Here is a 22,772-nt window from a genome sequence, read left to right as displayed (position 1 = left end):
TCTTTGGCATTTACTTCTTACAGTTCAAAGCAAATGTTAAGGGTTTATGGCTGCCCAATGAGGGAACCAGAATCCTCCAAGAAGGCCATTCCCTAACAAACAGCTGGTGTCAAAACTGTAGAAAATCTACATATAAAGACATTTTTAATCATATCCTTCCCATCTAAGTATCACATTGACAACATTCTCATGGAAGATGATTCCCTAGTGAGGGATCTTGGAACATATGTTGACAATAAACTGTTCTTTGACCACCATGTGCCTACTATTGTAAGGAAATCCTTTTTCATTGCACAGCATATATCTAAAGGTATGGCACTCAGGTCTGGGCCAGACACTGCATATAATATCACGTTCTGTATATTCCAATCCAAACACTTGTCATAAAGGGAGCTACCACAATGCCTTCTCTGTAAAAAAAAAAAAAATCAAGGTCCTAAAGGACAGAAAAACTATGCAGACTATCTCAAAGCCTTGTGCCTCTTCTCAATATCATATATGATAATAAGAGGTTACCTCTGACTCATGTATACAGCCTCAGCAGACACTGTCCTGTCAGACATATTACACATTCACAAGTCCAGTGGTAGCATGAACAGCCACTCATGGGATCTCAGCCTGTTTTGCAACATAGATAGATAAATGCTTTAGGAATAAGTATACATCGAAGATAACATTTATTTAATGGAACAGTTTTCCATTTTACATAAAGCAACATACTTCTCTTTCTTTATTCAAATGTAACTTGGATGAATGGATAGAAAACCACAAACTCACACCTGGTTTAGCACCCATGTAGTGGCAGCTGGTGACTTCAAATTAAAGGGGGGGCTGCAGGAGACAGATGAATGGGTGGGGCCAATGGTAAGGGGTGTGACCAACTAGAAAGGGGTGGAACTATGCTCAAAACCACAACAACTGGAACTTTAATTAAATACGCTGCCCTGGGTGCCAAACCATCATTACGAGAGTCCAATAACGGCAAAATGAAGTGTAGAAAAAAAACATATTTCAATGCATTGGCTACATGACAACTTACTTAATATCTAGATGGAAAAACAAAGGTTGTGAGGCATGAAAAAATAAATTGCTTTTTAAATACATTACTGGAATGCCAGTCAAAATCAAGTATAAAAAAAAATATGCAGCACTCAACTCAAACCACTTCTCCTTGCACTGCAGTTCTAATTATAATTTATATTTAGCTTTATAAAATTACCAAGTAATATGCTGAAAGTAGCAATCTCTGTGATATCCCCACTTGTAAAAATGTTTCTTATCCAAAAAAGACCTGCTGCCTGACAACTATCTACTTGTTTCATGGAGAACACATGATCAAAGTTAAAAATGAACAGCGAACAAGAAACAAGCTCAAGATAAATTGCTTAAAGGATTACTGCACAAGTTATGGACCACACATGATAGATTGGCATTCTGTTTAGTTTATGGATAAAGCCTGCAAAGATAACTGCAAGTCTCCAACAAATGTAATGAGCATCTGAAAATACTGTAATCCTGTCCTTTATTACAAATACTGTCATATGCATTTCAATACCTAAGGCTTATACGTTATCTAGTTATGTAAATATTCTCTGCATGGCAACAATGACAAGGCTTTCAGTGTTGGTAATTCTTTAACAGTATGCTTATTAAAGCTTATTAAAGCATTGCTACTTTAAGACAGAGCAACAGGGCACTGCAACAGCATGCATTTTCTGAATAATAAGAAGCATAAATCAACAGTATAAAAATATGACAGTAAACCAGAACATTCTGCAAAATCAAGGACAGATGAAAAGCCACGGTCATACTTGTGGTTTACCTTGGATGGGGGAATACTCTGCACACTTACACTGCATAACTGCTCCTTGCCTTGCTTGGACACATCCAGAGCCACTACAATGGGGAGTGGAGTGCAAAAAGTAGGTCACAGTTTGAAATGTCTCTGGCTGACGGTGATGGCTCTGACACTCATACCTTTCAACTTCAGAGCAAGAAATCGGGACAAAGCCATACATAGAAGTGGAACACAGGCCCAAAAATAAAGACAATTTTTAAATATTGCTCTTATAAACTTAGAAAGATAATAGAATAATAGTAGGTCTTGCATTAGTATGAATTTTTGAAGAGTATGAAATCTGAAACTCAAATGTCTGCAATTATTTTCTAACTTCAATCTTTAATGATTTGCTACTAATTTGCCAGAAAACCACAATTTTATGAAAAACAGACCAAATATGTTATGCAAAAATATAAAATTGCCACACAATACAGCTGGGAACCTGTCAAAGAAGGGACACCTTTTAAAATTAGTACTGTTAACTTGAGCAGCTGACAATATAAGAGCATCTACATGCATTTCTGAAATAAAAGTAATCTATAACTGATCATTACATTTATTTATAATTGTAAACCCTCCACGTTTTCTTCTGAAATTGCCAATTTGCAGAGGGATTATTAGGGGGAGAGCAACATTTTGAGTCAAAATTGGAGACAGTTGAGAGGTTTGTATATTTCTAATTCTATAAAGCGATTTATTTGCATGTACCTCTCAACCTCTTAATGCAGGAAATCTGGATAAGGCCAAATATACTGGGGGAACATACAAACAGTACTAAAAAGACAGTTGATAGAATAACAGGTCTTGCTTTAGCATGCATTTTTCTGAAGGTTATGACGTCTGAAACTCAATATCTGTCATTATTTAGTGACTTCATTCCTAAATGATTTGGCAGAAAACCACAAATTTTATGAGGAACAATCCAAAAATAAGAAGCAAAAATCTATTAATTCTGCAAAATTCTGGACAGTTGAGAGGTATAGTTCAGCCGGGGCTGTCTGAGTTTGCTGCCCTTCCCCACCTCACACAATCATTGTCAAATGGAGTGTCCCCCTGCAGCCATTCCAATGTCCCATTCCTTGGTTATTTCGCCCCATTTGCCATAAACACTGTAATGTGCATACTGCTTTACTTCTGCGATGATATGGATTCTATTTGAAAGTTTTATTTTATATTTTACAGCATAAATCCTAATAGACATCTGCTAAACAAAGCAATGCAGTCTCACAATGAAAATAGACTTAGCATTAAAACTTCTCTGCCCTTGAAACTCACATTCATTGAAACGGCACTGAAACCCACATTCAAAGAAAATACATTTTGCCAGTGGCAGATAAAGATTAATTTTGGGTTGTTTTCAAATCATAGGTCCCTTGAACACGAAACATACACATGCTCTTTGTTACACCTTCCTGACCGTATTAAATTATATTCCTTGTGCAATACAGTACAGTTGTTAGAGGGCATTTTAAATTTTTTGTTTTGAACATTTTTCCAGTAAACAATGAAATGAAATGCATGCACCAATAATGACAAAACTGTCCAATTCAGAACATTTCCATCATAAAAGTTTATTCAAACTTCTACGGTCCACCAGTATCAGTAAATATGCACGATCTCTGAAGAAGTAAAAGTCATCTAAATAATTCCACATTAAAGAAATCTATTAACTAATGAAGAGGTTACTGCTAACAAACAACTTTATATGTCATTGTTTCATCTACAAATAAAGTGCCTGTTGCCCTTGAGGAATAAATTGCCTATGTTGCATTAAAAAATGATAATGCTAGTAATATCACAATAGGGAATGGATGGCAAACTGATTGGTTCATAGTTACTATGGAACCTTCGCCAAATAGGACTGCAGCATCCATCCCCTTTACAAGAGTACAGTATCAGTAATGGATCTACCTACGGTGGGAGTAGAACCCACAGCCTTCTGCATCAAAAGCAAGTACACTCCCTGTTGTGCTATTTACAATGTAAGCAAACTCAGCATAAGCAGCACTAAACTTTTGTTCCCCTGCAGTTCTCAGCTCCTTGTAAAATCTACTCGACACTCAGCTGTATCTCTGAACTTTGCAGCACAAGAAATCTGGAAAAAGCCAAAATGTATTTTGGGGGAGGGCAAAAGCCCAAACACCAGGGACACATTTTAAACATTGCTTGTATAATGTTGGAAAGTTGCTAGAATAAAATGCTGTGTTACCACCATACATTTCACTGCCAAGTATTGAACCCAGGACCCTGTGCAAAACAGCCAGAGCAACATACTACTATGCCAAATCATCTATTTTTTATGAAAGGAAGACTGAAACGTAAATGGCTACCATTTAGTGAATTCAGTTCTCACCATAGCTGTCAAAATCTTAGCACAAAACACCTGAACAAAGCCAATAATGGGGGAATACAGCCCCCAAACATATTCAGTGAGTTCAGTTATCACCATAGCTCTCAACCTTGGCACAAAAAATCTGGACGAAGCCAATAATGGGGGAATACAGTCCAAAAATAGGGACAAATACCCACTGAGGACACCAGAGCAAACCCGCACAAACACAGGGAGGACATGCAGACTCCACACAGAAGGCACCCCAGCCAAGAATCAAATCAGACAGCCCATAGCTGACAGGCAACACTGCTACTACTGCACTACTGGCTGTGTTAAGTAAAGTAAAGTAACAAAAATACAGAAACTACAGATTTTATGAGGAACAGAACAAATATGAGGCAAAAATCTTCAAATGTTTTACAAATGGTGGTGAGTAGGGAATTCAGGCTCTTGTCACTTGGGCCTAAGGTACAGGGTTCAAGCCTTATTCTCTACCCACCACCATGAAGCAACTGGGGCATTTTACACACTCACACACACACACACACACACACACACACACACACACACATACAGGGTTCAAGCCTTATTCTCTACCCACCACCATGAAGCAACTGGGGCATTTTATACACACACACACCTCTGTCCTCCATAAGCACCCTATCTGTTTCTGCACTCAGCTACATCCTCTGCAGCAATCACCTGTCCTCAGACCAGCTCCTCTGTAGTGATCCTGCAGCCCAATCAGTCCTCCATAATGGCCCGTGCATGCCGTTGGGTCTCCCACGAGATGTGAGGAGGCTGGAGCCTCCTGCTGTTGGTCCAGCCTGCGGGCGAAGCAGTCCGGTGACCTTCCGGTTTGTGCGGTCATCACCGCACAGATCTCTGGGCTGGAAGGGCAGAGTTTCCTGCCTTCCCTATCCAGACTGCCTAACACAGGAGCTCGGAATGCTGCCTGAGTATGTGTGCTTGGAGTTCTGGTCTGCCTAACACAGCAGTCAGGAACTAAGCACGCATGCGCGGAGTCTGAGAATTTTTATTTTATTTTAATATGTTCTACGGTGCGGAGAATGGGGAATTTATTTAATCCATTTTACAGGTGGGTGACCCATTTTACAGGTGGAGGGGCTGCGGTACCGCAGTTCTATAGCATGAGCCGCCCCTGCACCCATGTCACACATGGATAGGGATAGCAAATAAATCTCCCAAAATGCCCTTGTTCTGGCTACCACTCAGTTATCTGTGCTCAAAATATAAGGGCTGGAAACTACTATGGAAATGTAAGGACAGGCCTTTTTTAGATCCTCACAGATCAATAGCCTAGTAAGTACCTGTGAACCTAACCTTTTCATCCTCCACAGCCTTCAATCATTATGCCACATTTGCTGCCATAATGAGTTTCCTAAAGATAGACATATCTCACCACCTACGGCATTCCTCACAATCATATTTTACTCCCAAGACCTACTTCTCTTCCATCTCCAGTCAAGCATATCATACACTTTCTGTATTTTCCAAGCCAGACTACTTAAGGGTTATCATCACATGCCTTACTAAGTAAAATCACTAATGATAACACCATCACCTCATTCCAGACCATTTTATTCACCCTAACTGTCCACTTGCCCAACATATCTTTTACTGTACTCTGCATCTTCTCCCATTTTTTTCTCTTTATTCTCTCCACTCTGGGTTATACCTCAACTCCAAGGTACCAGTCATATCCTACTGACCACAGCATATCTACTGAACTTTAGTTTCCTTTCCCACCCCGATTTTTAGGTATGTCTTTGGCTGGAAATTCAGACTGGGTTCTCCACAGAATTCCTCAAAATCTATAGCACTTGAGGCAATATTTGTTCTATTTCCTGTAACAACAGTACACAGTTGTCATTGAACATGTTTATACTGCCTCCTTCTCCTTTACATCACAGGTTTGATACAACTAATGAATCCACTGGTGTAATGGTTCCATAACCAGGATAACGATCCCCAGAGATAAAGGACAGTTCTTGTCTTGTTGCTCTCCCTAATCTCACCTTGTCTGTTACACACCTGTTTACTCCAATTTCAAAATGTGGTTTCTTATACAAAAGTCTGATGCTCTACATAGCCTATTCTGTGTCCAAAACATGCACCAAAGTTTAAAACATAAAATCACAGTTTAGCAAATTAAATGCCTTCTGACTGTATATAAACATCACACCCTGTTTTGTTATTCCTTACCTCTCAAAATAGCTCACAAAATTTGATAACAACTGCTAGTGGCTTGTAATTGATGTACTTTTCAGATAATTGACCTGAAAGTCTCCCACTACCTTTGAAATATGTTGCAGTAGTCCTACCAATTTACACTTACTCTGTATGTATATACCATGTTAAATTATTTTCATTGTTCCCACATACAGTTCCCTGTATGCTATGTCTTCATCATAAGTTATTTTCATGTTCTTTTCCAGTGCTGTCTCTGTACTCAGTTTCTTACAGACTCTTCCGTGGAGATCTGTTTCTAATATTTCTATGCCAGTGCAAATAGTTATGCAAATACCCGGTTAAAATAACTAAACCTTCAGCATTAGCAGATAAATAAGACACAATAGCATAATAGATTCATATCCCAACATATCTTTCAACACTGAAAGAAATACCTACCACATGCTATTTACAGTACCACCCTTGCCTTCAAAGTAAATCTAGATAATTGGATGGGTGGCCACAAATTAACCACTAATTGTCTTCTCTTTTACTCCTTGAGGCTGGAAGAAACTTCTGAATAGATTTCCATGGCCAGTGCTGCAATGGTTTGCAGACTAACCTCCTAGTACTTACCTATATATCTACGTACATCACATCTCTGCCCTTGTACTACATGCTGTTACCTGGATTGACTTGGATAGACATTTGGTTCCCAGGACTCTACTGAAAATGAAACTTCCCAGTGGGAAATGAGTCAAAAAACTTAATAAAGTGATCAATTAGCTAAGTAATTTAACTGATGTTGATTATACTTAATGTGTCAAGACCTTTATGATATTCACAGGTAGGTTATGACACAGAAATGTTTGGGAACTACTGTTTTATGTCACTTGTGTTCACAGGCATCTAAGCAGTAAGCTGACAGTTCTGCTGAACTTATTTAATCAATAAATTGCTTTGCTGGGAATATTATATTGGAGTGATTTATTGTGCAATATCTGTAGTAGGGTGTCTGTTTTCCGAATAAGAAAAATATTTTCTCCCTTGTCTATACATGAAACAAGTCAAATTTACAATGCTTGAAAATAAAGTGAAATGACTGGGAAGGGATTTTAAAAATGACCTAATGTTTAAGGCTGCAACAATGCCTGAAAAGATTATCATTACATGGAAAATATTCTGTTTCCATGTAATGTCCAAGTAAAAGTGCAGTATTACACTTAGAAAATTTTAAGTTGTTTTGTACATGTTGAATTATTAGCTCACACATACACACACACACACACACACACACACACACACACACACACACACACACACACACACACACACACACACACACACACACCGCTATATGTATGTGAGTTTCTAATGAATAATCACCTACAATTACCCTTTATCCCCACTAGAACCATTGCATAAAAGTAATCACAAATGTAAACTAATAGGTTACATTTTGCTTGCTAAAAGCAAAACAACAAACAACTTTTTAAGTGGGAGGCTTCACTCCCCCACCCCCAACATGGAAATTAAATATGCTACCTCCAAGGTTGCACATATGCAAAAAAGGGTTAAAAACTCTTGAATTATGTAACAGTAGATATAATTAACTTTATATATATATATATATATATATATATATATATATATATATATATATATATATATATATATACACACACATAGGTTAGATATAGATATATATAGACATAGATATATATATATTTATATATAAATATAAATATATATATATATATATATATATATATATATATATATATATATATATGTGTGTGTGTGTATCAACATTGGCAGCAACCCCTTTTTTGTATATTGTACTTAGAGTTACGGTATCACATCTCCAAGTGCAACGTTTACACCACTGCTTATACATGTACAACATATAGATACCTAGATAGATAGCTGTATAAATCTCTCCCCCCTCAACATACATATATATATACAGAGAGAGAGAGAGAGAGAGAGAGATACATGTATATGTAAAATAGTTCCACCACCTAATGTTTAAATGTAACTTTGATCCATACCTGCAACAGTTGAGGAGTTTGAGGCTCCTAGGGCATCATCATATTGCTACTGAGGGGTGTTGTTTACATGCCCTGTCTTCCTTTCCTTTTGCATGCACTCATAACATCTATGGTCAGATGTGCATCTGGAATAATGAGTTATCATCATGCTTCCCAAGCGTAGTGGGTGAGTTGCCTGGGAAACATAATGATAACTCATCATGTTTCCTAGGCAACCCAGCCATTTCTCCTACTTTCCTAAGGACAATGCCCCAGTGCATCCTCAGATTTTACTAGGGATCAACTGCAACACACATCCAGTTTCATACCCTTCCCACCAAAATGGGTTCACCCATCATCCACTTTGTAGCACATTAGATATCCAGCCTGCTAATCAAACTTGAGTCATGTGAACCGTAGTAACAGATTTTATCTTTATGTTATGCCCATGGCGCCAGTTGAACCAAAGTTCTGTCATTTTTATTGGAGGAATATTTTACATCCAAACTATAAAAGTTACACACATATTTAGTAATGTCAGCACATTCAGGCACTCCCAGACAGCCAGCGGCACACACACACACACACACACACACACACACACACACACACACACACACACACACACACACACACGCTTATGTAGACACATACACAAATAAATGTACTCAAACATACATGCACTTGTGTGCGTACATATGAGATAAGCATATACACTTTGTGCATACCCTCATATAGTTCATTTTACTCCATAGCAATGTTACGAACATCTGCAGGTTTAAATTTCAAGGAAATTAATTGCAACCTAGTGTGCCTTTTTAAAGTGTCAGCGACTTATTGCACATAATAATTATTTGTCTTCTACCACATAGTTTGGAACACTACACCTTCTTTATCCTTCATCAATTCATTGCTAATCAGCAAATACTTTAAAGGGGCTCTTGATTAATGAAGGTCCACTTTTCTTGTGTATATTCTGAGTCCATTCTCTGAAATCTATTTCTCTACTTTTTGTTTAGTCATTTTATTATGGAAGCAGAAATATTACATTTACTAAGCTTATTAAAATTCTACGTAATTGACCATGTAAGACTCATTAAAAAGGTATAGCTAAAGAAAAAGTACTTGCAGTCCATAGCCAATAGCTATGATGATATTACAAAACATTAGGTTAAAATTATACAGAGAAATACCTTTTTTAGAAGTGTTTAGAAATATTTAAAAAAATGTTAAATAAATATTTTTCATTTTGTATTCAACCGCTGTTGGTCTCACATCTCCATAAGTTTACTTGGGATGGATAGCAAACTAATGAACCTTTCTCCATAAGTTTTCTTGGGATGGATAGCAAACTAATGAACCTTTCTCCATAAGTTTACTTGGGATGGATAGCAAACTAATGAACCTTTCTCCATAAGTTTTCTTGGGATGGATAGCAAACTAATGAACCTTTCTCCATAAGTTTACTTGGGATGGATAGCAAACTAATGAACCTTTCTCCATAAGTTTACTTGGGATGGATAGCAAACTAATGAACCTTTCTCCATAAGTTTTCTTGGGATGGATAGCAAACTAATGAACCTTTCTCCATAAGTTTACTTGGGATGGATGGACCTTTTGTTTTAAATCACTTAAAGATTCATCTGATAACTGTTCTTTTTCTGCCCACCAGCAATTTTACAGTTCTTTCAGCTCATCTCAAGAATCTTTGTTAAATGTATCTGTAACTGGTCTTTCAGTATTTTTTAACCTACATACATTGCTGTTGTCCAGCCTTGATTTCTTCTTGGGTGAGTTAGCATGGCATCTGAGAATCACTTTTGAGTATGTAGGAATGTACTTAAAGGGTTTCTCAAATATTCTGAGTTTCCTTTCTGTAGTCGTTTCACTTTCATTTAATAAAGCAATGACTGGTTCCTTGCATTAGATCTGATACTATTAATGTAAATGAACAGGGATATTTTTGTTATTGTTTTTTTATTGGTGTGGCACAATGTGGCAAGTTTATGCTCATAATCTGCAAACTGCTTTTCTAACCTCTGGCTATAAAGTTGTACTACCCTTTTTAGCATGCCTTTTGTTGTGCATCAGTCCTCACGTGTTGTCTTTTTCCTGTTTATTAGCTTCTCAGTTTGGAAGGTACCTTTTGTCTACAATACTCCTGCCTTTGTTGATCCTTTGGCAGGTTCTACATTTCATATTCAATTTCAAAGGAGAATTCTAGCTAACAGTTCACTTTTGTCACACTTGAAGCAGTCTTTTAAAATTAGTATGAACTATAACTTGATATATGCATGATTTTACATGGAAATGGAAATTATGGTAGCAGTTATAAGCAAACCATAGGCCCATGTTTGTTAATATAGCCTGTCTAAGACATTATATCCTTTTGCTGATTTATCACTGACTTGAGTGATACCTTGATTGAGAAGTCAAGTTTAGTGTATTATCTGTCTGACCACAACATTATCTGGGGGACATTTATTATCTCTAGGGAAAATGTTGTAGCTGCAGTTTTTAATAGATAAAAGAGTAGTACTTTTATCAATATTTATTTAAATAAATAAATAAATAAATAAATAAATAAATAAAAATAAATAAATAAATATTGCATAATGAGATTTGCAAAATCATTTGACAAAATTTGGGAATGGGAGAATGATATGCTGATTAATACATCAGAAGCTAAGCATGTGAGATTTGGGAGACATAGATTTATGGGACAATATTTCATAGCGTACGCAGGAATTGAAATTATGGATTAATTTAATGACCTTATTATATGCATAGACCCAGATATGAGTTTTTCTGATCATATCAACTGATTGGTTAAAGACAGTTTATAAAACTATAGGTTGTATAAAAGGATTTATAAAGTTTAATAAATCAGAAAGTATGACCTTATTGTTTGAAAGTAACTCCAAACCCAAAGCAGAGTATGGAATAATAATATGGAAACTTTATAAGAAAACTTGCACAAGTAAATTGCAAAGAATACAGCAGAAATATACCAAGGGTATCTATGAATGTGAAAGTTATTATGAAAGATTAAAATATCTGAATTTGTACAGAGTCTCATATAGATATTTAAGTGGAGACCTTATATGAGTATTTAGGCAATTTAGAAACAACTACTGCTGGGAATGTTTGAGGTAAACAAAAAGGAATAGAGAATCATCAGACAACCTGAGTGGGAGACTGCATAACAATGAAAGAATTACTGTTTCTCTGACACATGGAATATACTACCAAATTATATTAAAGCAAGCCCTGTTTGAGAGATTTTTAAGAACAACCTTGTCACTTATTATGGGAATTAATGTTCTAGTATGCTGTCAGGCTAGAAGGGCAACATTGCCTACGCCTGAAATATATATATAGTAATATTTTTCTAATTTCCTGTAGTGGAGTTAGTGTTGTTTTCTGTACAAATCCTCATTAGTTCACACTTCAACAGATAATAGGTTATTGTAATCAGACTGTGTATCAGTGTTCATTGAGCAAGTGTTTACGTGATTTCTATTGGCTGTTCAATTTGGACAAATTTTAGAATGGACATCAAACTGCTGATCTGACTTAGAAAAAATGGTTACTTATCTGAACTGCTATCTGAACTGCTATCTATGGTCACTTTGAAATTTGCTAGTCTAGAGTAGTTTAGATGTGCATGAATTGCTATCCCAACATTATTTTGTAGAACACATATGGCAACTACTGCATTCATTTAAAAACTGCATGCTGCTTATATCCAACCACTTTTTTGTATAACTATAGAATATAATATACTGGAGAGAGTGAGGAAAGAAAAAAAGACATGATGTACAGTTTCACTGTTATTATAAACCCTGCTAAGAGTGAACTGCATCAGATTGCTATGGAAGTTATACATCTAGTTTTATACAGACCAATTAAAGGATCAATACAATTCAAGATTTTGGTATACAAGTACTCAAAAGAGAATTACTAAAGGCAGATACAAAGTAAATCACAGACATTAAAGCTAATTAAAAATAAGCCCTTTGAAATATATAGGTCCTTAAAATGTTGTATTCAGTTGTCTGGCAAAAGAAGAAAATATACATTAAAGTTATAAACCTGTAAAACAACAGGCTGCAATATGTGAATCTTGGGCACATAAAATAACAACAGTAGACGCTTTATCAAATGACAAAGTAATTCAAATTAAATAAACAATAAAGTGATGCTGCTTGTTTTTGTCAGAGCAGGCAATCAAAACCAACAAACAAGCATGGTTGCAATAAATATTAAGATATGAATGTCCAAAACTTTAAAAGAGGCAAAACTAACTTTTGAGGTGAAAATGTGGTCATGGCACTCTTAGTAAAATAATTAATTAACAGTGATAATCCTGAAGCTATCATTCTGAACTATATAATTCAGCATCTGTTAGTGCATTAAGACACTATTAAAAATGCTCTAATCAACTGAACCATGTGAAAATGCAAAGATACATAATGCAAAGGCATATTGTACCTGTGCAGTTCACGTGAAAGACAGATGCAGCTCAGGTAAGTTAGCTTAGAAGGAGTTCTGTAGCCTATTAAATCACAGGAAAACGATGAGACAGAGAAGCCTGGCAACAGATTGTGAGGGCTTACACTACCCTGAAGCTGAAATGTATTATAACCCAGACAGACATCTTAAGTAGTATGTTGACTTATTAGGCAAACAGGTACATTTGTCATTATCCTGATCTGTTGATGTGTATTTTAAGCTCCTAATCGATATGTTGACTTATTAGGTGTAAAGATACCTGGCATGTTATCCTGTTATGCTAATATACTGAACTTTAACTCTGTTATTCTTGAAACCTCCTGTAATAGAAGCTCGTGGGATATAAGCAAATACTCTCTTAACATCATCAAGTGTTTCAGCTACATGGCTTCTGAATGTCCATGACTTTTTACTTTTTCTATTTATGTTTATGTGGAAATATTCAGGCCAATAAAACCAAACTCCACTAGCTCTGGACATGCATGTTTTGGCCTTCTTATGACATCTTCAGCACAGCATAAGTGGAAAGATGCATGTCCACAGCTGCGGGGAGGGGGCTGGCTGTATTGGCCTGGATGTATCCACAGACAAGTGAAAAAGTAAAAAGTCATGGACATTCAGAAGCCATGTAGCTGAAACACTTGATATCCTTAAGGGGTCATTTATATATATCCCATGGGCTTCTATAACATTAGGTTTAAAGTATCACACAGTGAAATCTCTAGCTTGGCTAGGTTTTTCTTGTAGTTTTTACTAATTGGTTTGTCTGTGTGACCTTTCTACTTTTTGGTTAAGCAAATGCATTGTTTAAGCTCTGTGTATTACCTTAGATTTGTTGTGTGTATTTGTGTTAAAAGTCCTACTGTTTTGCATTGTAATTGATGTCTATGTCACACACTGTTAGAACTGTGACTTCTGATGATTGGCTGTTTTGTATACCACTGTCCTTGGATCATGGCTGAAAGTGGCCCAGTGACCAGCCCTCTTAACCAGTTATCAAAATAATGAATGGATGAATAAATGAATAACTTTTAAAATAAAATACAGAAAGAAAATAAGAAAAAAATAAACATAAACTAAACTGCCCCACCAGGAAGTGTACATCTCTACAATCGCTGACAAACTCAATGTCAATACAATGATTTGAGAAATGGTCCTCCCCTGATACTGACCTTGGTAGTTGACTACTTCATTAGCTCTTATCCATCTGTCTTACAGTTTTCATATTAGCTCAGGTTGTACATGTTCTCACTTATATTACTAGGAGGAAGAGGCTGCAGCAGACATAAAAGTGTGTATAAAACCATCTAAAGGTTTTGTCTGTCTGAGGTCAGGCCCGAGGAGAGGGGATAGGGGGTTTAGCTGGTACAGCGCTCCAGGGTCTATGAAGCTCAAGGGGGCCCAATGAAGCCCAAGAAACATCACAAAAACAGAAACGTGTCATTGTCTCGAGAAGGAGACATCCTTACAAACAAAGACAAAGAATGGCATGAGAACTTTCGCGTACAAGATCGCGAAGCAATAGAAGGTCATGACAATGATAAAATACTTTTGAGTGACATAATATGGTGCATTCAAGATTCAATGAACAAAAACCTCTGAAAGTGTCTATCAATAAGTGTTCTCACGTGTTCATTCCTAGCTTCAAACATCAAACTTATTGCTTGGATTACTCCTCTTTGCTTTCCTGCCAAATCCTGGGAGGAAGAAGAAAACGGGGCACGAGCCACACTGATTCATCTTGGACTGCAAAGAAGACTTTACGGGAAAGTGAAGGAAGAAATAATTCCACAGGTAAAGTTCCCTGTAAATGCTGTAATTGTAGCATAAAGGACCCACTGGCATCCTGTGTCTTTTTATCTACGTTATCAAGAGACTCGAGACTATAAATGGCTTGACGGTTAGTGGAAATCACTAGCAATAAATATTGTCCTAACTTTAGAACCACTAACAAAATTCTCGATAGCAATACGGCAAGTTTTTATGTTCCATATTTCATTTCAGGTACCGGCCTTAAACATGTCATCTCAAAAATCTGGAGCTCAAAAATGTAAAGAAAAACAAAAATGTGATGAGATTAATAAAAAAAGGACTGCAAACATCTTTCAAGTTGGCGTTAAATGGAAAACTGACAAAAATGAAACTTTAGATTTAGAACAAGGCAAGCCAAATGCAGAACTGAAACAAAGGACAGAATATCATGAAGCCAGTTTGGATTTTCAAAAAACATCAGATTAAGTAAATCCTAATGTCATTCTTGCACAAAAGGTGGATGACGCAAAAGTGGATTTGGAGGATGGAGGATATGAGAGAAAAGGAGATTTGAAGGAACAAGTGAATGTTAGTGATAAAAAGAGAAGTGAGGCAATGAGTACGTCAATGTCTACAGAATCTGGCCATGGTGAAGAAAAGAGTAACATTGGAATTGACATTGGACTTCTTGTAACAGAGGTTCCTTCTCAGCTGGATATAGAAAACTGTGTTATTGGCAATCCTAAAACATTTCCCAAAAATATGAATAACCAAGTTTTTCCAGAAAGCATACTAACATTTTGAAATTTGAATGGTGAGAAACATGTCCGAGATTGGCTTGTCTAGAGTGATGTTAAACAAGCATTATACTGTTTTCCCTGCCGATTATTTTGGAACAATCTGTGTTGCAACATTAGCTCTGCATCCAAGTCTATGCTGCATCATCAGAAGGATGGTCAGATGCTGGAAAGTGGCAAAAATGATGTAGTCACATCCCAGAACATGAGAGAAGCAATAGTCATAGGCAATGCTATCTGGCTTGGCAAGAATTAGAAAGATGCCTGTCTTCTGGTAAGGGCATTTAAAGTCTCTTAGATGCATCAGTTGCAACAGAATCTGTCAAGTGGTGCAACATTATGAAATGAATCATTGATGTTATACTATTCCTTGGAGAACATGGGCTTGCTTTGTGAGGTAGTTCACAGCACATTGATGACAAGGACAATGGAAATTTTTGGGGGCTAATGGAGTTGTTGTCTCATTGGGATCCAATTCTAAAAGAACATGTGTTGCAAGTTAAAGAGTCACAAGAAAAGGGGAAATGACTTCAAGTGCATTATCTCTCTGCTGATTCTCAAAATGAGTTAATTGATAAATGTTCTGAACCTCTGAAACAACACATTTTGCATGATATAAAGTACTTTGCAGTGATAATTGATTCCAGACGAGATGCATCTCATGTTGAGCAGACATGCTACGTTATGTAATTCAAAATGAATCCCAGTTTGAAATTGTAGAAAGATTTCTGAAATTTGTTGACTGCAGTGACAAAACCGGATCTGACATAGCACAGATGATTGTAGATACATTGAACGAATATGATATTCCACTCTCTGATTGCCAAGCAGAGGGTTATGATAATGCAGCCAACATGTCAGGAAAATATAAAGGTGCACAAGCAAGAAAACTTGAGCAATGTCCAACTGCTATATTTTCTCCATGTGGAAGCCACACGGTCAATTTGTGTGGAAATGATGCTGCAGAATGTATTCCTGAAACCATGACATACTTTGGAACTATATAAACTGTTTATAACTTGTTTAGCTCTAGTCCACATCGATGGGAAATTTTGCAGAATCATATTGGCTGTTCTGTTCATGGTATATATAGCACATGGTGGTAAAAAAGGTGGTAAAAATTTTTCTAAGATCCACTATGTCACAGTTGCGACTAGTAGATTTGGCAAGACTCAGTACTGAGTCTGATCTAGCAAAACAGATTAATTTTGATTATGTAATTCAGAGTTTTGCTAGGAAAAAGGCCAGGAAAGCACCTTTGTTCGGCAGACAATAAATGCTATTATAAACGTCTTTTACTATTATAAATATATTACTTTATTATTACATTTATACCTATACATACTTATCTAAATGTATCAATGTAATCTACGACTGTTAGAAATAAATAATAATATACACACTTACATGTATGTGTAGAATTTTGTATAAGGGCCCACACACCTTCTTTGTACCGGGGCCCGGATTTTCTCTCGGCGACCCTGTCTGAGGTACTTGTACAAATTAAACAATGGGTTCACAGGTTTATACTAGGCAAATGAACACCAGTGTCTTTACAACCTAGCCATGCAACCCAACCTAGTTTTGTCCCAGAGTTTCTTAAACATCTATATGTTTAAACATCTATATGGTGGGGTATGTTATTAAAGAGATAACTAAAGATTACATGGGGGGTATGTCAGTTGGAGATTAATTTATTTATTGTCAACCTCTGCCCATCAGAGAGATGGAGGCCTGTTTGGGAGTCAGTTTGTGAATTCCCATTCAATGATCAAGGTTTCTTTTGAATAGAGCCAGGGATGAACTCTCCTCACATAGACTGGGAGCTTATTCCATTGCATGGGAATCATTTCAGAAATATACCAGTCTCTCCAGCATGTTCTATTTATGTCACAGTTTACATTTAGGTCCCTAGATCTAGTGTTTCCGGTGACGTTTGTTTTGTGTATGTGCAAGATATCCATAAGAGCTGGATATGAAGATGACTTGCATGCTAGGCATAGCTTGCATCTCAGTAACATGTAAGCATCTAAGCACAGAGATAGGGTCTTAAGGCAATCTATGTAGGATTGGGTATTCATATCCTGGATTCTTCTGGTGAGGAACCTTTGCGGGCATTCCAACTGTTGTAAGTGCTGTTTAGGTTAATGCCAAAGGGGGTGTTGTATGCAATGATGAGTCTGAAGGGGACTGAGTACAGTGGTACTATAACTTCCTTGACCTGGATGCTATAACCCTGCTTATGAGTTGGGTGATATAGAATGATTTTCCTACTAACTTGGCTACATGTTGGTCAAAGGCCAGACTACACTGTACATATATTCCCAGATCCCTAACTAACAGGTTAACTCTTAGGAGGGTTTTTTTTATCAATGGAGCAATTAGCCTGGGTGGACAAGTTCCCAAAGGGCACGATAATCCACTTCTTCATGGAGAGTTTTAAACCATGACTTTTGCACCAATGATTTGTTTGTGTTAGATCTTCTTGTTGGATGTTGCCATCATGGGGACAATCATATGTCCCAATTTACAGTCATCTGCAAACTTAGTAAACCAGAGGCCTTTGACATTAACTTTTACTTCTGAAAAGTAGATGCCAAACAGGAGTGGGTGCAACACAGAGCCCTGAGATACTCCACTGGTGACCAGTCTACTAGGAGAGATGGTCTCACCAGTCCTGATTTCTTGGGTTCTGTGAGCCAATCAGCAGTCCAGTGAGTTATTTAGGGATTTATGGCTATTTCTGAGAGTTTGTCAGCAATACTTGAGTTGGGTATTGTATCAAACACCTTGGCTAGGTCGAGATAGGTGACAGGCACAATTTTCCTCTGATCCATAGACTTGGTGACCATCTTAAAGAAGTCTACCAGTTTGAGTTGGGAAGAGTTTTCCTTAACAAAGCCAGACTGGGATGGGTCCAGTGTCTGTAGGTTACAGATGTCCTTGTTGATCATTAAATACCTTCTTACATATTAATCTTTTCAGACTGATGGGTCTGTAGTTCCAGGGGCTAGTTGATGGTCCACTCTTATGAAAAGGGATGACCACTTCAGCCCTCCACCTGGCACATAACCTGTTTTGAGGTTGTAGCTGTGTGCCTCAAGTGGTCCTGTTAGGTCATGTATTGTCAGTGCCCATTGAAGCAGTGTTTTTGGCCTTAGGGAGCACTATCAGGGCCTGTTTCCTGTTGATAGTTTGAGGGGCATATGCTACAAGGGATTTTGTAGGGTGTAGTGGGGGTGAATTTAGAGCTAAATTTATCAGCCAGTAGATTCGCTATGTCACCCTGCTAAGTGAAGGTTGTGCTATTTATCACTAGCTCTGCACACTGCAGATTGTTAACTTTGGGGTTCCTGACATAGCTGGAAAAAGCCTTGTGATTACTCTGTGAGGTTATTCTGTCTCCATAATTGACCTTGTTTGACATTGTTTGACATTATTAGTTGCGTATTTTTTGTGTTTAATTGAGTCAGAGAGCTCTTGTCTCTATTAGTTGTTGCAAATTTTGGCCATGACTATTTTTCTTTTGTTATATAGCCTTTTAAGGTAACAATTCCACCAGTGTGTTGTTTTTGTTGTTAGATCTGGGCATACATCTGGCAGGTTACGGCAGCCTCAATGCAGCCATTTACATGTTTGTTATAGAGTTTCTGTAAAAAATTCTGCAGACGTAGCTGTGTTCTTAGAGTTTGTGTGAACTGTGAATTTTGACAAATAGGATATAGTTTGCTTCAGAATAGTTGCTAACTGTTAGGAATTTATTTGGGTTTTCCAGGTTGATTTTTATTTCAAGGGTAACAGCTTTGTGGTCCAACCTGACCAATGAGGACATGACATGGCAGTGTGGATTGCAACGCTCTCCCATGTTAATGAGTCCTGGGTCCAATATGTTTGATCTTTTTGTTGGAGTCCCCATTATCTTGTCCAAGATGTTAAAGTCCAGGAAATGCTGTGCCTATGAGTTAGAGGGCTAGTTAAAGGCACCATTGAATAGGGTATTTGGTTGGATGGCAAGTGCCTCTAGTATATCTAGGTAAGAGTTGTGAGCTTCATGAGTCAGACAGGATGACCTCTAGCTGGCTTGTCTGTGCAAGATTGGGTGTGGAATAACTCAGGGAATCATCCTGTTTAATCAACATGGAGTTGCATTTGTTGCTTATGTAGATCAAGACACCTCATCTTTATCCCCTGTCTATGTTGCTGTGGATCTAAATGTGTGGAAAGCACTGTAGCGTCCCACTGCCAGAGTACTTTCTGTGACTTTAAACCAAGTCTTGGTTACAGCACAGATTTCTACATTCTCCAGAATGAGGAGAGTAGTGTGTGCAGTTTCTTGTTTAAGCTCCCAGCACTGAGCAATAAGACCATAAGGTTGCTTTTTTTTTTTTTTGCTATGTTATTTTTGTTCTTTTGACATTTTTGCTATGTTGTTAGTTTTGTTCTTTTGACATTGCCCAAAAAAGGGTCTATGTGAGTAGCCAATATCCAAACGCCCATGGGGGACAGGTGCAGACCATCCTTAGCAAAGAAGCATGGCCTGTCAACCATGTCATCCCATGCTGATAGATATTGGTTTCCCCTGGAGGAACACCAGAAACTAAGACAACAGGACTGCTAGAAAGATGAATCGGCAGCAAACCGCCACAGCTGCCATGACAGATCATGGAAATCCAGTTCTCAGAGCTTGCCTTGTCTTGGAGAAGTACTATCATTATAGCATTATAGCATTAGCAAAAGGTCTTGCTAACATTGCCCAAGGCTATTTTTTTATAGCTGCTTATTTTGGAGCTGGCCAAAGCATTGGTCACTTCTCCTATGCTGGCATTACTAATAAACTAAGAGCCATAGAAGAGGATCCACATGTGAGGTGGCTAGCCAACTGACTTGAAAGACAGAACCTTCATAGTTAAATTGGCAGGTAATTCATCCAAAAGTGTGAAGGTAACTCCGGTACTGTGATCTACAATCTAGTTTTTTCAATCTCCAATCCAGGAGTCAGGACCTTTGGTTAACTAAGTTTAAGGATGCCTGCAAACTGAGTGCTGTTTTCAAATCTCCCTCTTATACTCATTCATTACAGCAGAGTCTACCCTTGCAAACAAGAAAAAAACACTAAAATTAAATACAAAAAAGTGTAGTATTGCTGCATTTGGTAAGCACCTTACTTCCTCAATAGTGCAGCCAATATCCTACTCCAAAATGATAATGCAGTCAGGAATCATGGAACCTAGTTACACAATTTCCCCCTCCTTTGACCACGAAGTAGCAATAGTAATCAGAAAATCCTTCTATTTAATACAACTAATGTTGTCTACAAGCATATAATTCAGGCCAAAATAAGTCATCAGCCCTGTGTATGTAGCCCTGACTAAACAGGCCACCTGCTGAGTAAAATGCTGCCTTTGGGATGCACCGTTCCTAGTCTTATTAAACAACTGGAAAGTTGCAAAATGTTAATAACCAGAAAGATTACTGACCTTTAGTCACTGTCCTACCATAAAAAAAAACTTGAAGGGCTAACCCTTTGCTTGGTTTCTTATAGGCTTTTGCAGGGTGATCTATGCCTTACATTGTGTGCCTTTAAGGATGACATCCTTCTTGCTCTCCTATACCTTGGTAGGTCAAATAGCTTCACTAAAACCAGAACTAAGAACTTAAATTTCCACCACTACATAAATAAAATACATTGAGCACCGCGGTAGTGGTGCTGCGGTAGCGTTGTCGCCTCACAGCAAGATGTTGTCCCGTTCGATTCTCAACTAGAGCATCTTCTGTGTGGAAGCATGTATGAATGGGCGTGCCTTCATTGAAGGTTGTGCGTCAGGGCTGATAACTCAGCACGTAAAAATCTACTACCAAACATTAGCAGACCGGAGTTCTGCTGTGGCGACCCCTAAGCCGAAAGACACAACAACAACAACATAAATAAAATACATTGGAAAGGCAAGTCTGCTAGCAATCAGCAAACCCACCTTTGGAAATGATTTCTTCTGCAATTTAAACAAAGTCATACCCTGATTTTCTTCAGATTATACCAGGAAGAATCGGTAACTACAAATGTAGTCTGCTACTAACCTGCTTTGCCATTCTTAAGAAGGAAAGTACAACATGAGTTTAGATACTGTTAAGGAGTAAATGGTCTTGTAATTCCAATGATCCTAAATGAATTTCTGTATGTACAAAGTTAAACTCACAGCTGCAGAAACAAAGTCTGATGACCCTAAAAAATGGACTGAAAAGGTCATACTGCATACAGTTATAAAATTATGTCTCACTGTCAATGGCACAGTAATAGCAGTTACAGAGTCTGAATAAAAATAAAGACCTACTATGAAATGCTGTACAGTCTTCCGACATGAAGACAGGCAGCACTGCAAAGGACTGGTCTGGCAGCCATTCTGAATGCTAATAAGGCATTGTGAGGGTAGCAGTATATGATAATTAGCCATGTAGTCTCTCCCAGGAACTGCCTTCAGGAAGACATCCACACAACTGAGAATTAGTAGTATAGCTCAGCACAGCCATCTCCGGTAGGTCATGATAGCAAACACGACCAAAAAATCTGTGTTCAAAGCAAATATGAATGTCATGGGGGGCACTAGCATCAAAATGGAGATTGGGGTGGGGAACCAATGGATACTAAGGAGAAAGTTTGAAAGTGTAATGGCACTAAAGTATTACATAGGTTGGAGATGGGGACCACAGTGTGTGTGCGTGTGTGTGCGTGTGTGTGTGTGTGTGTGTGTGTGTGTGTGTGTGTGTGTGTGTGTGTGTGTGTGTGTGTGTGTGTGTGTGTGTGTGTGTGTGTGTGTGTGTGTGTGTGTGTGTGTGTGTGTGTGTGTGTGTGTGTTTATGGAGGCAATCAAAACCAACACGGTAACATAGTTAGCAGGTATTATTAAGCTGAAGCAGAGTGGCATTTCATCCTTCAGAACTAACAGTGATGAGTTAGTGCCTGCAGGTTTATTCTCAGCCTGACATGTGTGGTATTTGGCAATTTGGATGTGATCATCAGACTTAGCTTGGCTTGTAGCTGCTATGATCCCTCAATCTTATAACATAGGGTAAGTGATTTCTAAGCTGTTGTGCTCCAGAAAAAGAGAATGTTACCAAAAATTGTTCTACTGATAGAAACTCTAACACAACCAAGAGATTTCCAAGATGGTTCACTTGCTATAGTAAAATACTGTAGCTGTTGAGGGAAAATATCAGTTCACCATCAAAGAAACTGAGTAAACTGATACATTTTAAGGGGTCAAAGTGTATTTTGTTATTGATTATCAGCAAGTATGCGGTATGCTATGGAGCAGAAA

At 37.7% G+C, this 22,772-nt stretch overlaps 1 protein-coding gene across 1 annotated transcript in view; it reads right to left on the bottom strand.

Moving 5' to 3' along the window:
- ADAMTS9 (ADAM metallopeptidase with thrombospondin type 1 motif 9) overlaps window positions 1-22,772 on the bottom strand; it is a 1,232,634-nt gene that overhangs the window by 843,217 nt on the left and 366,645 nt on the right. The window lies entirely within an intron of this gene.

The sequence above is a fragment of the Protopterus annectens genome, chromosome 7.part0 (genome assembly GCF_019279795.1).
Source record: "Protopterus annectens isolate FY-2018-M chromosome 7.part0, PAN1.0, whole genome shotgun sequence".
NCBI classification, from domain to species: Eukaryota; Metazoa; Chordata; order Ceratodontiformes; family Protopteridae; genus Protopterus; species Protopterus annectens.
Note: the sequence above shows the minus strand (reverse complement) of the source record. Positions and strands in the feature narration are given on the sequence as shown.